The following is a 12,805-nucleotide window of genomic DNA, read 5'->3' as shown; positions in this document are numbered from 1 at the left end:
TGTAGGTTTGAATGGCATATAAGATTTGGGGAATTGGTGGTATTTTAAAGCATTTTCAGCATTATTATACAAAAGCACTGAAAGGATCTGAGTATTGAAACACAATTCCATGTGGGCCTGCCACTATCTACTACGCACCATTAACTGAGGATTAATGTGGATGTAAAACTATGACAATAATGAGAGATTTCACAAGGGCCTTACACTTTTATTCTTCACCTCATCAGTAAAAATAACACTTGCAAAGGCTCAGCCATGTTGTGACTTACCAAGAAGGCTTGAGTTCAAATTATTTTAGGATACAGATAACTCTATGTCTATAGACTCATTGGAAGCTATGGTGGATGCCCCCCAACCTCTCTCTCCCTCAAAAAGTTAATCATGCAGCGGGACACAAATCACTACTTTGGTTTGTCAAAGCTTCTATGCTGTTACAAGCAGGGATGTTAATGACTAGATCAAAGGATGCTGCCAGAATAGTCACTGCCTGTCCTTTGGAAGTAGCAAAATCAAAATTTAAAAAATGATGAAGTGTTTTGCTAAATAGTAAATGTAGTTAAGAGTCAGGAGAGCCTACATGCTGAATAAGGAGTATCTAAGGAACTCTGCAAGTATTAAATACCTGTATTAGATCTGTAATAAACTGAAAGCAGCCTGCTATGTTGCCCAGAGTGTCTTAGAGAGGTCTTCAGTGCTTCATGACATTGCCTACAGCAACAATTGCCAGGTCAGTGCTTTGGGATTTTAAGAGTACTCAATCACAGAATTCAGAAAGTGCAGCATCCGGTCTTCCTCCCTTACAAGATGGAGTCTGCAACTGTTAAAATCCATTGGTCCATGTATGTTATGCATGACCCTGTCGACAGAGAACTCGAGCATGTTACTGTTGGAAGTTATTTCCAACTAGAGGAACCTTTAACTCAAGCTTCTTTTAATTATATTGTCCCTGGACGCAAAGATACTTACTGGCAACTCCCAAGCCGGTGAATGGAGGATGGGAGGCGAAACCTGCGCGGCTCATCAGCCACTTGTTTATTCAGCTGCGGCCGGCCAGTGATGCAAGCGTGGAGTGCTGGCCGGCACAAATAAAAATGGCGGCACACGCTGCGGGAGAAGGAGGAGACGCTGCTCCCAACGCCCTCGCCCCTCGGACAGACAGAAGCAATAGAGCACGAGGGAGGAAACACCCCGGACGGGGTGAGAAGAGACAGGGACGCCGCGGGAGCAATGTTGCCAGCGCGACTGATAGGGAGACCCGGGATCGCCCCTGTGTTACCACAGAGGATATCCCAAGCGAAGGCAGCCAGAGCAGGAGAGCCTACGGGGAAGCCCAGAGAGAGGTACCTCCGGAGGACACACCACCGCCGGACTGTGAGGTGCCAGGGAGTGGGCAAAGATTGAATGCCTAGGCACGAAGCAGATGGGGCTGCAGTAAGGCGGGGGGGGCAATTAAAGGGGCAGTACGCCCAGTTTGTGTTGAGCCTTTTTTTTGTGTTTCGGGTCAGGTTTGTCTTTCCCCCGAGTTCTAGGGGAGACCAGAGGGCATTAGACCTGTAGTAGGCATAGTCTCGGTTACAGGGAAGGAAGCTGGCACTCCATTTTGAGTAATAATCCAAAAGCAAGATGACTAACAGCTTGGCAACACCGTAAGGAGGCGTGAGGCCGGGGTTTAGGGATGGTGGAGCCCCGAGAGTGACCGCCGGGGAACCCTGGGCCACGGGCATGCACGACGACCGACCCCAAACACTGGTAACACCAAGTCGTGGCAGGCGGGAACAGGGTCAAGGAGTCGGGCAGAGAACATCCACTCGGCCAAAGGCGGGAACACCGGCAAGGGACAACACCAATCACCCGGGGAAGAGCGGCCCAAGAACAGCTAGTTGCATCCCGGCGGCGACATATATCAATAACAAATCGGTTTCTATTAGGCTTTTAACACATGGACAGAAATGAAATAGATACTGTATATTATTCCATTCCAGGGTTTTAAGCATGATATCATATCATATCAGGCAGCTGCAACTTTATGTCTAGCCAAATTGTACAAACAGTGTATCTACCTTGTAACAAACTGCTTCCTCCTCACCACACATGCCAGTGCATTGCCTTTGGCTATTTAGAAACAAATATCATTTCATGAGCATTATATTCTAATTTCTTATTACTTTAAAATACTTCATCAGTTCATCAAAGTGACCAGTGTTTGGTGTTGCCCTTTGTAACCTGATGAGATGGAGCAGTGTGTTCTAATGAAACTATTCGTGTAAATTAAAGAGTTTCTCAGGCTAATAGACATTTGGTTTTCAGTTAGCAATCAGCAATATGTATTTTTTTAAAATCCAGGCAAGGAATGATCAAGAGGAACATCTGTTTTTTTGAAAATGGCAATTTAAATTTCAAAGAAACTATTTACATTTTAATAGCCCAATTCTCTAAAAGTTCCTGGGGTCTGATGCATCTGATTAGAAGAATGATCTCTAGCCCTACATTTTGTATTTGGTATTCATTACAATAATAGTCCTAATGAAATTATCTGGTATTAATGTGGATGCATGTAATGTGCAATTACAGAAGGTTTCCACTGTCATTTAGCAATGAATCAATGTAACATTTCTTTAACTTCAGCAATGAACACACAAAAAAGAACAAACATCCAAAATCTTTCTCAAGAGAAGGAGCAAACTTTAAAATGTTTATTTCGCTTAATCGGAGACACTTACTGTTCTCAGCCTCTTTGCCAGTGTAACTTTGGCTAAAAATCTAATTCTGCTCTCTTGGTAGTGCTGCTGGAGTCAAACCTGGCAGGAAATGGATGGAGGGCTGTGTCCTGTGAAGCGCGCTTCCATCAAGAGCTTGACACAGAACACAGGATCTCACCATTCACTGACTTTCATTGGCCAAGTGTCTCGCTCCCTTTTAAATGCTTGTCCACTGAGAATGGTAATTGCTATTACCTATTAGTTACCAGCGTTAGTTCACAGGGCAGAGGTCTATGAGGTGGATCTGTAGATCCCAGTCTCTTAAGGTTGCGAAGTCGAGCCTTCAGTTTAGGAGGACCCGTACAAACATTGTGTATGCAATTTTGGCCCCTGAATTCAAATATATATTGTTATGGTCTTTAATTACATCAGCTTTGCCTTCTCTAATTCTCAAAGCAATCTTATCCCCCTGGCATTGTTGTCAAAAAGGCAAACCCCAAAAGGTCATAGTGTCACTTGCAGATTAAATGCCATCCCACTTGACTTTTAGTTAAGAAAGGTATCATAAGCTCATTTTTCTTGTCTGTCCATTGCTGTTGATACCAACTTGGTTTTGAAGCTGTTGGTGACCCTGACTGCCAAATGTGTAGCATCATTGCTTGGTAAACTTCCTCTTTAATCCACAGCCTTCCAGCTGAATATTTGTACCAAGAAAGTGTCAAAACCAAACCAGTGCTAATGGCTGAGTTTGGCTACTAACACTTCCCCTGCTGATCTTGCCCTATTTTAGTATGGAGCAGCTGAGGAAGAATTGGCATTAGATTCAAGAACTGGAAATATCAGTGAATCCCACCATGTTTTCTTTTGCTAGTGTGCAATAAAGTGGGAGTGACTGGTTCTATAAATATGTGGCTTTGAGAAGCTTGATATCATGACATCTTACAGAGGCCCCTGAGGAGTCTAAAAATAATGATGACTGCTGCTGTACAGTGTCTACCTCTATGCTTCCCCAACTAAAGGTCACAGTTCGAAATGGGAAGTGGGATTGTGAGTCTCAAACTCAGTGACAGCACTCAGCCTCATACAGGAAATGGGATTGTGGGTTGACTGACAGTGGTGTCACTACTTGCAAAAATCGGGAGCTACTGATCAACATCTTTGACACATTCTCTATGACTCTTCAAGTATAAGATAACTGTCAGTTATTCAGTGTTAGCTTTCCCTGACATTTATCACCATGGTATCTAAAGACCATAAAGATATCAATTGCTTTTTCTTTCATCTTGTGTATTTCTAACATTTTCATCTGAAGTCCAGAAGGTCTGATATAGTGCTCATTGAGGTCAGTGGAAGAGCCCACACTAATTTCAGTGGGCTTTGGGTCAGGCCTTACATCAATGCAGGCAGTCTTGGAAGAACCAGGAGCACAATGGAGTTCTGATTTCCAGGTCTGCTCTTGAAATCTGGTGAGAAGCATTTTCTGTCACGCAGGGTCAATCCAGAGGAGATGTATTGACTGTAGGGAAGTTGCTCCAAAGTAATACATGGCAAAATCTTACTGAAGTTCATTTTAGGGTAAGGCAGTAAAGCCTACCACTTTGTTACAGAAAGTCATCGGCCTGGATGACTTCCCACTATGAGATGGGCTCAACTTGCTGTGGGACTCACTCCACCAGGAATTTGTCTTGGATCCCTCCATAAATGGAGGTTCTGTGCATCTGCATCATGTCCTCTCCCTTGGACTCCATGATCCACTCCAGATCATATCTAGCAGAGTAGTGACACTGAACCCTCCAGTCAGTTCCTGACCTTTTTTTGGATTATTCAAGAAGCTCCACAAAATAGATAATGCATATTAAGGCTTTCCATGAAATGTAGACCCAGAAGGATAGACAATGTGCATTTCCCTCTCCTAAACCCTATGTCGCTGACATAGGATTGTGGCAGGAAATAGGAGCAGTGGACATGATGGATCTTTGTTTCCATGAGAGGAGAGATAAACCTGCACAAGAAAGGGATCCAGATCAAAACCACTGTAATAAACAGAAAAGGGGATTTCACTTAAATGGAGATGTTTCTGCTCTGTTCTACTCTAAATGAGATTAGAACAAAGTTCTAAACATGCAGAACATGAAGTTTATATTATGTAAAACAGCATAATTTCAATTGTATTCTTCATGTTATAATCTTAATCAAACAAATAACTTTTGTCCCTGTATAGGTAATAAGCAATAATTGTCTTGTTATTGCAGTAAATAGCACCATCTAGGGATCAGGCTGGTTTTGAAGGGATATATTTAAATTCTGTATAGCACGAATTTTTTGAATGTCGACAATATAATGTAAATATACTGCCTACACAGCTATATATACTGTGTATAACCAAATAGTATAGAGCTGGAATTTGTATACAAGTATTTTTTTTCATGTTTACAAGCTGTGAATGTATACATGAGAATTTCAGACTTGCAGAATTGTTCAGAATAGTAGAAATCTGAATGGGTTACAGCAACATGACATGTGATAAACTATACTCTTTTTTTCCCCCCCTCCATTTAACATTTCCATTTAATGAAACATCTCCATTTAACTGAAATCCCTTTTTCTGTTTATTACCGATGGTCAGAAACAGTGGTTTTGATACATATGCCAAAAATTTAGCCACTATTCCAGGCACCACTGAACAATAACACTGAAGAAAACAGGGAATGTTACCTGCTTTTTATAGCCCACCTTAACCACCTCTGTGGAGAAGAGAATGGCAATAGCACTTGCTACCTTTGTGAGAGCCACAAACCGCTGCTAAGATCTGAATTGTGTTATGATTGGATATTGTTTCAAGGCCACTGTGAAATTGTTGGACCAAATTACTTGCTGATGTGCCCGCAGCACTCTGTTGCCTTCAACAGGATTACAACAGTTTAGATGGGCACAGAATATAGCCTGTTCCCTTGATGTGATGCAGTACCCTTCTTTCCCATTTCCTGTAATGGTCTCTTAGTCCTTATCTTTATAAGACTGGTCCAGGAATGGCTTGCTGCAGGGATCAGCTATCTCTGCAACACACCCCTTATCCTGACAGCCCCAGGAAGACGCTCTGAGCTTGGAGGGATCTATCTTTGGAACAGGCAGTTGGATGTATTGTTTCATTTCAACCCACTAAGTAAATCAACAGAGGTTTGGGTTGGAGGACTGATCAAAAGTTGTGAACTTCACAGGAAGTGAGGATCATTCAAAACCTCCACGTTTTCTGCTGCGAGTGCAAGGTACGTTTCTGTCTTAACTTGTGTTCTGATGTAGACATGGTCATGTCCATGTGTTTGCATTCCTATACATATAAAACCATTTCCAAGTCATAATGCTCCTGCATATACCATTTCCCTTAGAGGTAATGCTCAGGTAACAGATGTTAGTCACATTGCTTAACTCAGTATGGGTAAGGGGCTCAGATACTGCAGTAATAGACAAGGTATAGAAAATTTCTATAGAGTTTAATTGCCACAGGCTTTATCCATTTACCAAGCTTGTCCCTGTTCTTGTGGAATATTTGGGTCTCCGAGGGGCAGTTGCTAGTGCCTTTGGAGCTCAGTTTGTTGCGTCTCTCTTCTTCCCCCATCTCCATATGGGGATATAGCAATCTCAAGCTTAATAGCAGTTTTCATTAAAAAGATAGATAGACATCTAGTTGTTGAGTAAAGAGCAAGAGACAATGACCTTGACATCAAGGAAACAGGTAGGCACAGTAAGATCAAAATAACGGTGATAACTGGGTGTAAGGAAGCACACACACCCATGCCTGCTCTGGCAAGTTCCTAAGGCAGGGGCGGGCAATTATTTCAAGCAGCAGGCCACTTACTCAGTTTTGGCAGGCTGTTGAGGGCTGCATGGGTAGCTCTGCCCCTTGAAAGGTGCTCCACCCCTTGACAGGTGCCCCTCCCCATGTCACCATCTTGGGACCAGTGTCCCAGGGCCAGCACGGGTGGGGCCAAAAGCAGGGCACAGGCTGGCAGGGGTCTGTGGAGCCAGGCTGGGCTGCACCAGGAGGGAGAGGGGGGAGCTGGCCTGGCTTTATAGAGCCCGTGCGATCTGGGACCCCGTGCTCCTGCCACCCTGCTCTGGGCCCCACCGGCGGTGGCCCCATGCTTCCACTGGCTCCCCACCCACTCACTCCTAGTGCCCCCAGCACTGTGGTACAGGCAGGAGGCAGCACACAGCCCCAACCCCCTGCTCACCAGCAGGGAAGAAGCTGGTGCTCAACGCAGGGAAAAGCCGCACCTCGCCTGCCCCATGGCCAGCGCTCCATGCTGCAGCCACTTGCAGCCCACACAGGGCTGTCTGGAGCAGACACAGGCAGCCCCATGCAGGCTGTGAGAGGCTCCAGCACAGGGTACTGGCCACGGGGCGAGTGAGGGGCCACTTTTCCCCATGCGCAGCACCAGCTTGTAACCCAGCCCTGCTGCCAGCCTGGGCTCCAAGCTGGCTCTGGGCTTGCCTGTTGGTGGCAGCAACTGCAGCCCCCCAACTTGCCGTGCAGAGCAGTGTTGGATGCTGTTGGCTGCCCAGAGCTTGCACACTGGACAGCCCACAGGCAGCAGTGGCAAACACTGCCTGGCACAACAAGTGGGGGGGGGGGGGCCGGAGCTGCTGTCACGACACACAGTCCTGATGGGGCCAGCTTACAAGGTGGCAGCCCCAGGCAGGCTACGAGCAGCTGCAGCGCGGGGTGCTGGCCACAGGGCAGGTGAGGGGCCACTCCCTGCCCCCCGCTCAGCTTTTCCCAGGGCTCCTTCCCTGCCTGGGGGCCTCCCCCACCCTTCCCCCTTATCTGCAGTTCCAACACAGGGCAGCCACATGGTTCCAGGCCAGAAGCCCTGGGTGGGGCTTCTGGCTGTGGGGGCGGGGCCAGGCTGGCCCTGCTGTTGCGGGAGCCCACTGGACTTCCCTTGGGTACTACTGCACATGGTTCCTGTCATTTTTGACAGGAACCAAGGGCAGATAGAGATGAAATTTTCTAAATTTTTTAGGGGGCCTGCGGGCCAGATTTGGCTTGTGGACCGTATGTTGCCCACCCTGTTCTAAGCATACTGAGCACCACCAGAGGGCTCAAACTATTTAAAGGGATACTACTCAGTTTGGGGATGTCAAACCAGCCCATTTTGTGGAACAGTTTTTTTGGGGGGGGTTTTTTTTTTTTTTGGAAACTCAAACAGATGCAATCTGGTTGGCTGGAGGAAAGATGTTACCATTAACTCTTTGTAAAGATTACAGTTATTCATAATCTTTGGCTAGGTGTAGACAAAATGAGAGGCATGTGTGTATGACAGTTTAAAGTGGGCTAAATGCTTTTGCACCACTTTAATTGTGTCAGCGTTTGCATGCCTTGGCAGCGTATCGCATATTAATTCCAGCCGCTGTAGGCAATTCAGTGGTGTAATGCACCTTAAATGACTTGGGACACAGCAAACTAAAAGTCCTTCAAGGAGTTTTAGTTTGCTGCTGTACAGCCACAGAGTGAAGCAGCTCCACCCAAGAAAAGTGGTGAGCTTCTGATCCTTTTTTTTTCTTTCCCCCCTGGAGCCTCCCTGAGCTCCATGGGCACCCAGTGTTTCCCTCTGCAGCTGTGGTGCCCCCCTGGGACCGCCCGAGCTGGGTGTCTGGGGGCAGTGCTGCCTGGGGGGGTCCACTGCTACCACAAAGGGAAGCACCAACCCCCCACTGCAGCCCAGGGACCTCTCTGCCTGCCAGCACCTGGAGAGGCAGGTAAGTCAGTGGGGTGTGTGCATGACACAAAGGTTTAATCAGCCCTAAATTGAAGCGGTGTTTTTTAAAACCCACAGCTTCAATTTAGGGCCCCCATTTCATCTACACATGCCCTATAAAGATATAGAAAAAATCCCTTTATTCTAGTATGAGAGTGCCTTAGAAGTTCTTAAAAGCTATGGACACTGGGATCTCTTTCTTTTTTTTTTTTTTTTTTTGTGGGAAGTCCCAAGTTGGTTTATGGCTTTAGGGGCAACATTACCCAAGCTCCCAATGATGATGTCAACGTCACCACTATCTCCCTAGTGCCTGCATATCTGCTGAGCCAGAGAGGGCCTGATACAAGGCCTGTTGAAGCCAACAAAGAATTTTGTGAGGTTTTTAAGAGGCTTTGTTCAGACCTAGTGTGTGGTTGGCTGGCAATTATAATTCCTGGTTTCTTGTGTTTTGCTAGGAATCAGTATCATTTCAAAGTGCCGTGTACATTTTAGCAGGCATAAGCTATAATTGTTTAGGGGAGGAATTAATGCAGCTGCTATCATATGTAGTATATTAGTAAATACACTCAACTTGAGATGCTCAATTGCTGTTTAAACTAATTTTTTTACACTGGAAAAGATTAGGTGGGCACGTTTCCCACTCAGTATCGTTCAAAGTTTCAGCTTGTGTTTAATTAAGATGAATATTATGTTATGTCTTTCATTTTCAGGTCTGTTAGTTTTTCATTACATTCCTTTTCCAAACTAAAACTAGTTCACAGATTGCTTGATGCCTAGCAGAGTGTACTTTGAAATTTGTACATTTGAAATTTTATTTTAGAAAGCTGTCAGCCCCTCTTCATTAGCTGGAATGTACATTGTTGTCTTTAATAATCACAATCAGTAAATGTGAAAAGTTGGTATGACCTTTCTAGCCAATGTCAATCAAGTTCAGATTATCTGCTTGCACACAAGAATATATCACGATGAAGGTAGGAAGCCACTGCATGCAGATTAAGCTGGTAATTAAACTAATAAGAACTATCCTGAAGATTTCTGTATGAGCTAGTATATTTTTTATTTGAGGGCAACTTATATATTCAAAATATTGTTTTAATTAAGCAGCTGCTATGCAGATGCACCTGATCTCTGTTAAGCTATTTGCACTCATAAATGTTAAAGTTTGACTGTATTAGTGAAATTATATTCATTAATGCAAATTGCATGCAGTTAAAACTCAGTCTTTACTGTATTTATATAAACAGTGTTCATATGGCATGCAGTTATTATGGATGCATTTAGGATTAGAAACGTAATGTAATCTCCTCTACCATTTGTTTGAATATATCTGCTTCTTACAAACTTGGGGGAAAACTGCTTATCAAAGGAGCATTCAGGAATTTCCTTTCTCTTTGGTACTTCTAACAGCAGTCAGACTTCTGTTTTGAGGGGCAGTCATTCTGCATGGGCTTTATATAAGAATGCTGTGTTGGCCTTCTGTTAAAATAAATAGTAAAACTCCCAGAGTTTTGTGGAATCAAGCTGTGGATGCTTTTAAAAAATACCCACTCCCTTATAGGGGAGTATTTATTTTTGATAAAGTGACAAAAATCTAAAAGAAAATAGATATGCAACAGTTTGCTTATATAATATAATATGGTCGGGTATAAATGTTCCAGTTACCATATTTAATGTTTGTCTAAGTGCAGCATGTGAATCATAAATGTCATTAAAAATCCCACATTAAGTTTTTGTGAGGCTGGATAACACAGGTGCTTTTCTTGAACAGTTTGATGGTTCTTTGTATTGCTTTACATTCAGACTGGGAGTGTTTTCCTATCATGCAAATGTAGTCCGTATGCAGAGGACAGTATCTAAGGGCAGATCAAGCTATCACCAGAACCCTAAGGTTTTGTGTCTTCAATTCTGTCACCCTTTTTGCATGTTTTCTTATCCACTATAAACCATACATTGAGAAATTAAAGAGCAGCTGGTGCTTCATCTTCTAATAAAACTGTTTAATACCATGCTTTAATACCTGTTCTTGTGTAATTTTCAGAGCTTGACCCCAGTCTTGCAATGAATGCCACAAGACCCCACATCTACACAGATGTACTGCCTACAAGAACATAACTCTTCTAATGAGGACAGTTCTGCTAAATTTCATGGACTAGGCAACTCCAACATTCTCAGTGCCTGTTACCTGCATGGTGATTACTATTTTCAGGTTAGTAACAGCTCACCACTTTGCTAGAAATTTACAGTTGTCTAATGAAGGGGAAATAATAACATCTCAGGCAAATAGTTATATGACATTAAGTGCCTTTTGTAAGTGGACAACAGTGCTGCCAAAGTTTATCAGCTGCCTTGATTGAGCTTAGGTGATAGCACACCTAAGAAGAATGCAGTAAATACAATCTACATTGATGTTGCATGTCAGTTCGACTCTGTGGGTCAGGACCACCCCTGTGGTCCCCTGAATGAAGGAAAAGATTCTTTGCATCTTTCTCTTTCTAACTGTGCAGCCATAGAAAGTCTGTGTATAATTAGAGCTGTAATTATACTTATTTGCTATTTCCATCAGCTCTGTGCTGGTGCCACTAAAGAGAACATAGAGATCAGCAGAGATCCTGGTTTTCTCTGATTTAAAAAAAAAAAAATCCCCAATTTCAGATTTAAAAAAGTAACCCAAAATCCACATTTTTCCATGATTAAAATCAAACACCACTATATCTATTTATTAGCGGCAATTCATTTTAATCTTGGAAAAATGTGGATTTGGGGTTACTTTTTTTTAACTAAAAAATTGTTGGTTTTTTTGTTTTTTGTTTTTATCAGAGGAAACTAGGATCCCTGGTGATCAGCCTCTTGGACAGCTTGAATTATTATTGTGCTATTGGACTGGGATGCAATAGCTTTAATGGTCTTTCTATTGCCTGCTGGATGTACAACCTTGCAGAATCCTTGAAACATCCCTTTCCAAATCTTGACCATGGTTTAAGAATAACAAAACTCTACCATTAGATAATCCAGCCCATGATTTTCACTCAGCCTTGTACATGCTGGATCAGGATTTGGGGGCAGAAAATGTAGAGGTGATGTGTAAAGTGGTTTGTTTTCAGGTTGGTAACTGAGTGCAAGTAAGACAGTCTAAATCTGGTGGTTTACACTGAATAAGGTGGGGTCTGGCCCATGTGCCTGGGTGGATGAGTCAAGAGACTGCCTTTTCATTGTGAATACCAGACTGTAGCTATGCGTCTTTTTTTTGAAGGAGGAAGCCAGCCCAAATGATATAGGGAAGCACAGCTATAGTTGTGTCTGAAGCCAAATGAAAGCAATCCACAACTGGAGGCATGTTTCACATCCATTGCCCAGTGGCTGCATCCCTGTGCTTCCATCTGCCCATGCAACCACCCATTCTTGGTGTGGGAAGAAACGAGACAAGATGAATGAGAGAGTTCACAGACTCAGGTGACATCAGTTTGTCTTGGGGCAAAGGTTCAGATTCCTTCTTTTTTTAAATCCACTGGGCTTGAAATGCAGTCTTTGAAAAAGAAGTGAGATCTTGACCTTGTTGTATGACTTGGCACTGCTGGCAAAGACTGAAGTGCCAATAATTTGGCTTTGCAACAGCCCTTCCCTCCCCAGCACTTTTCGAACAGGGAAAATGGTAATGCTGTTCCATAGGGTATTGGAGCCTGCACATTCCTGCTCCTCTTCACTGAGATGCTTAGGTAGGATCCATTGTGCTAATCCCTGCCAAAGCTCTGCCTGAACAAGCCTGGCTCTACCCCACACCTGCCACAGCACTTGTCTTGAGGATTGCAACAGATACAACAGCAGTGAAGGGCCTGAAGCAACAGCACTCTTTGTTCTGTCTTCTGGGATTGCTTGCAAAGGCTCTGCACCTTTTCTGTGGGGCACCTTCCCCGGGAAGATGGTGCTGAAGAAGTAATTTCATGGCCCTGCTTTTCCTTCTCTCTAGCCTGCCAGCACAAAGGAGGGAGTCATCTTCATTACAGATGGATGGGAAGTAGAGGCTTCTTCCTACATGTGCACAGAGTAGCAATGACTGAATATGCTTCTTCTAGGTGCAGACTCTGTGGTGCACCTCCTAGGATGCTACATGCCTCTTCAGAGGTCCCTACTCTGGGATGGAGCTTAAAAGCCCTCACTGCAGCAGTTCCTTTTCTTTTGACAAATTTCTCCTCCAGAGCAGAGAGCCTGATTAGGCTGTTAAAAGTAGAAATGAGTGATTGGTCTGGCAAATTGATCTAGACCCTCTCAAGTAAGTCTGAATTTTCCATCTTTTCTACAGCTCAGGATGGAGTTTGATCATTAAATGACTCCTCCTGCCCTTGAGAAATA

At 43.9% G+C, this 12,805-nt stretch overlaps 1 long non-coding RNA gene across 1 annotated transcript in view; it reads left to right on the top strand.

Moving 5' to 3' along the window:
• The window catches only part of LOC109288244, a 213,547-nt gene extending 202,889 nt beyond the window's left edge, over window positions 1–10,658 (top strand). Inside the window, exon 3 of the long non-coding RNA XR_002095104.1 lies at window positions 10,497–10,658. This is a non-coding gene — a long non-coding RNA (uncharacterized LOC109288244). The remainder of the gene's footprint in view (window positions 1–10,496) is intronic.
• The last annotated feature ends 2,147 nt before the right edge of the window (window positions 10,659–12,805 follow it).

Source organism: Gavialis gangeticus, unplaced genomic scaffold (genome assembly GCF_001723915.1).
Source record: "Gavialis gangeticus isolate Ggan-Ray unplaced genomic scaffold, GavGan_comp1, whole genome shotgun sequence".
NCBI lineage: Eukaryota > Metazoa > Chordata > Crocodylia > Gavialidae > Gavialis > Gavialis gangeticus.
Note: the sequence above shows the minus strand (reverse complement) of the source record. Positions and strands in the feature narration are given on the sequence as shown.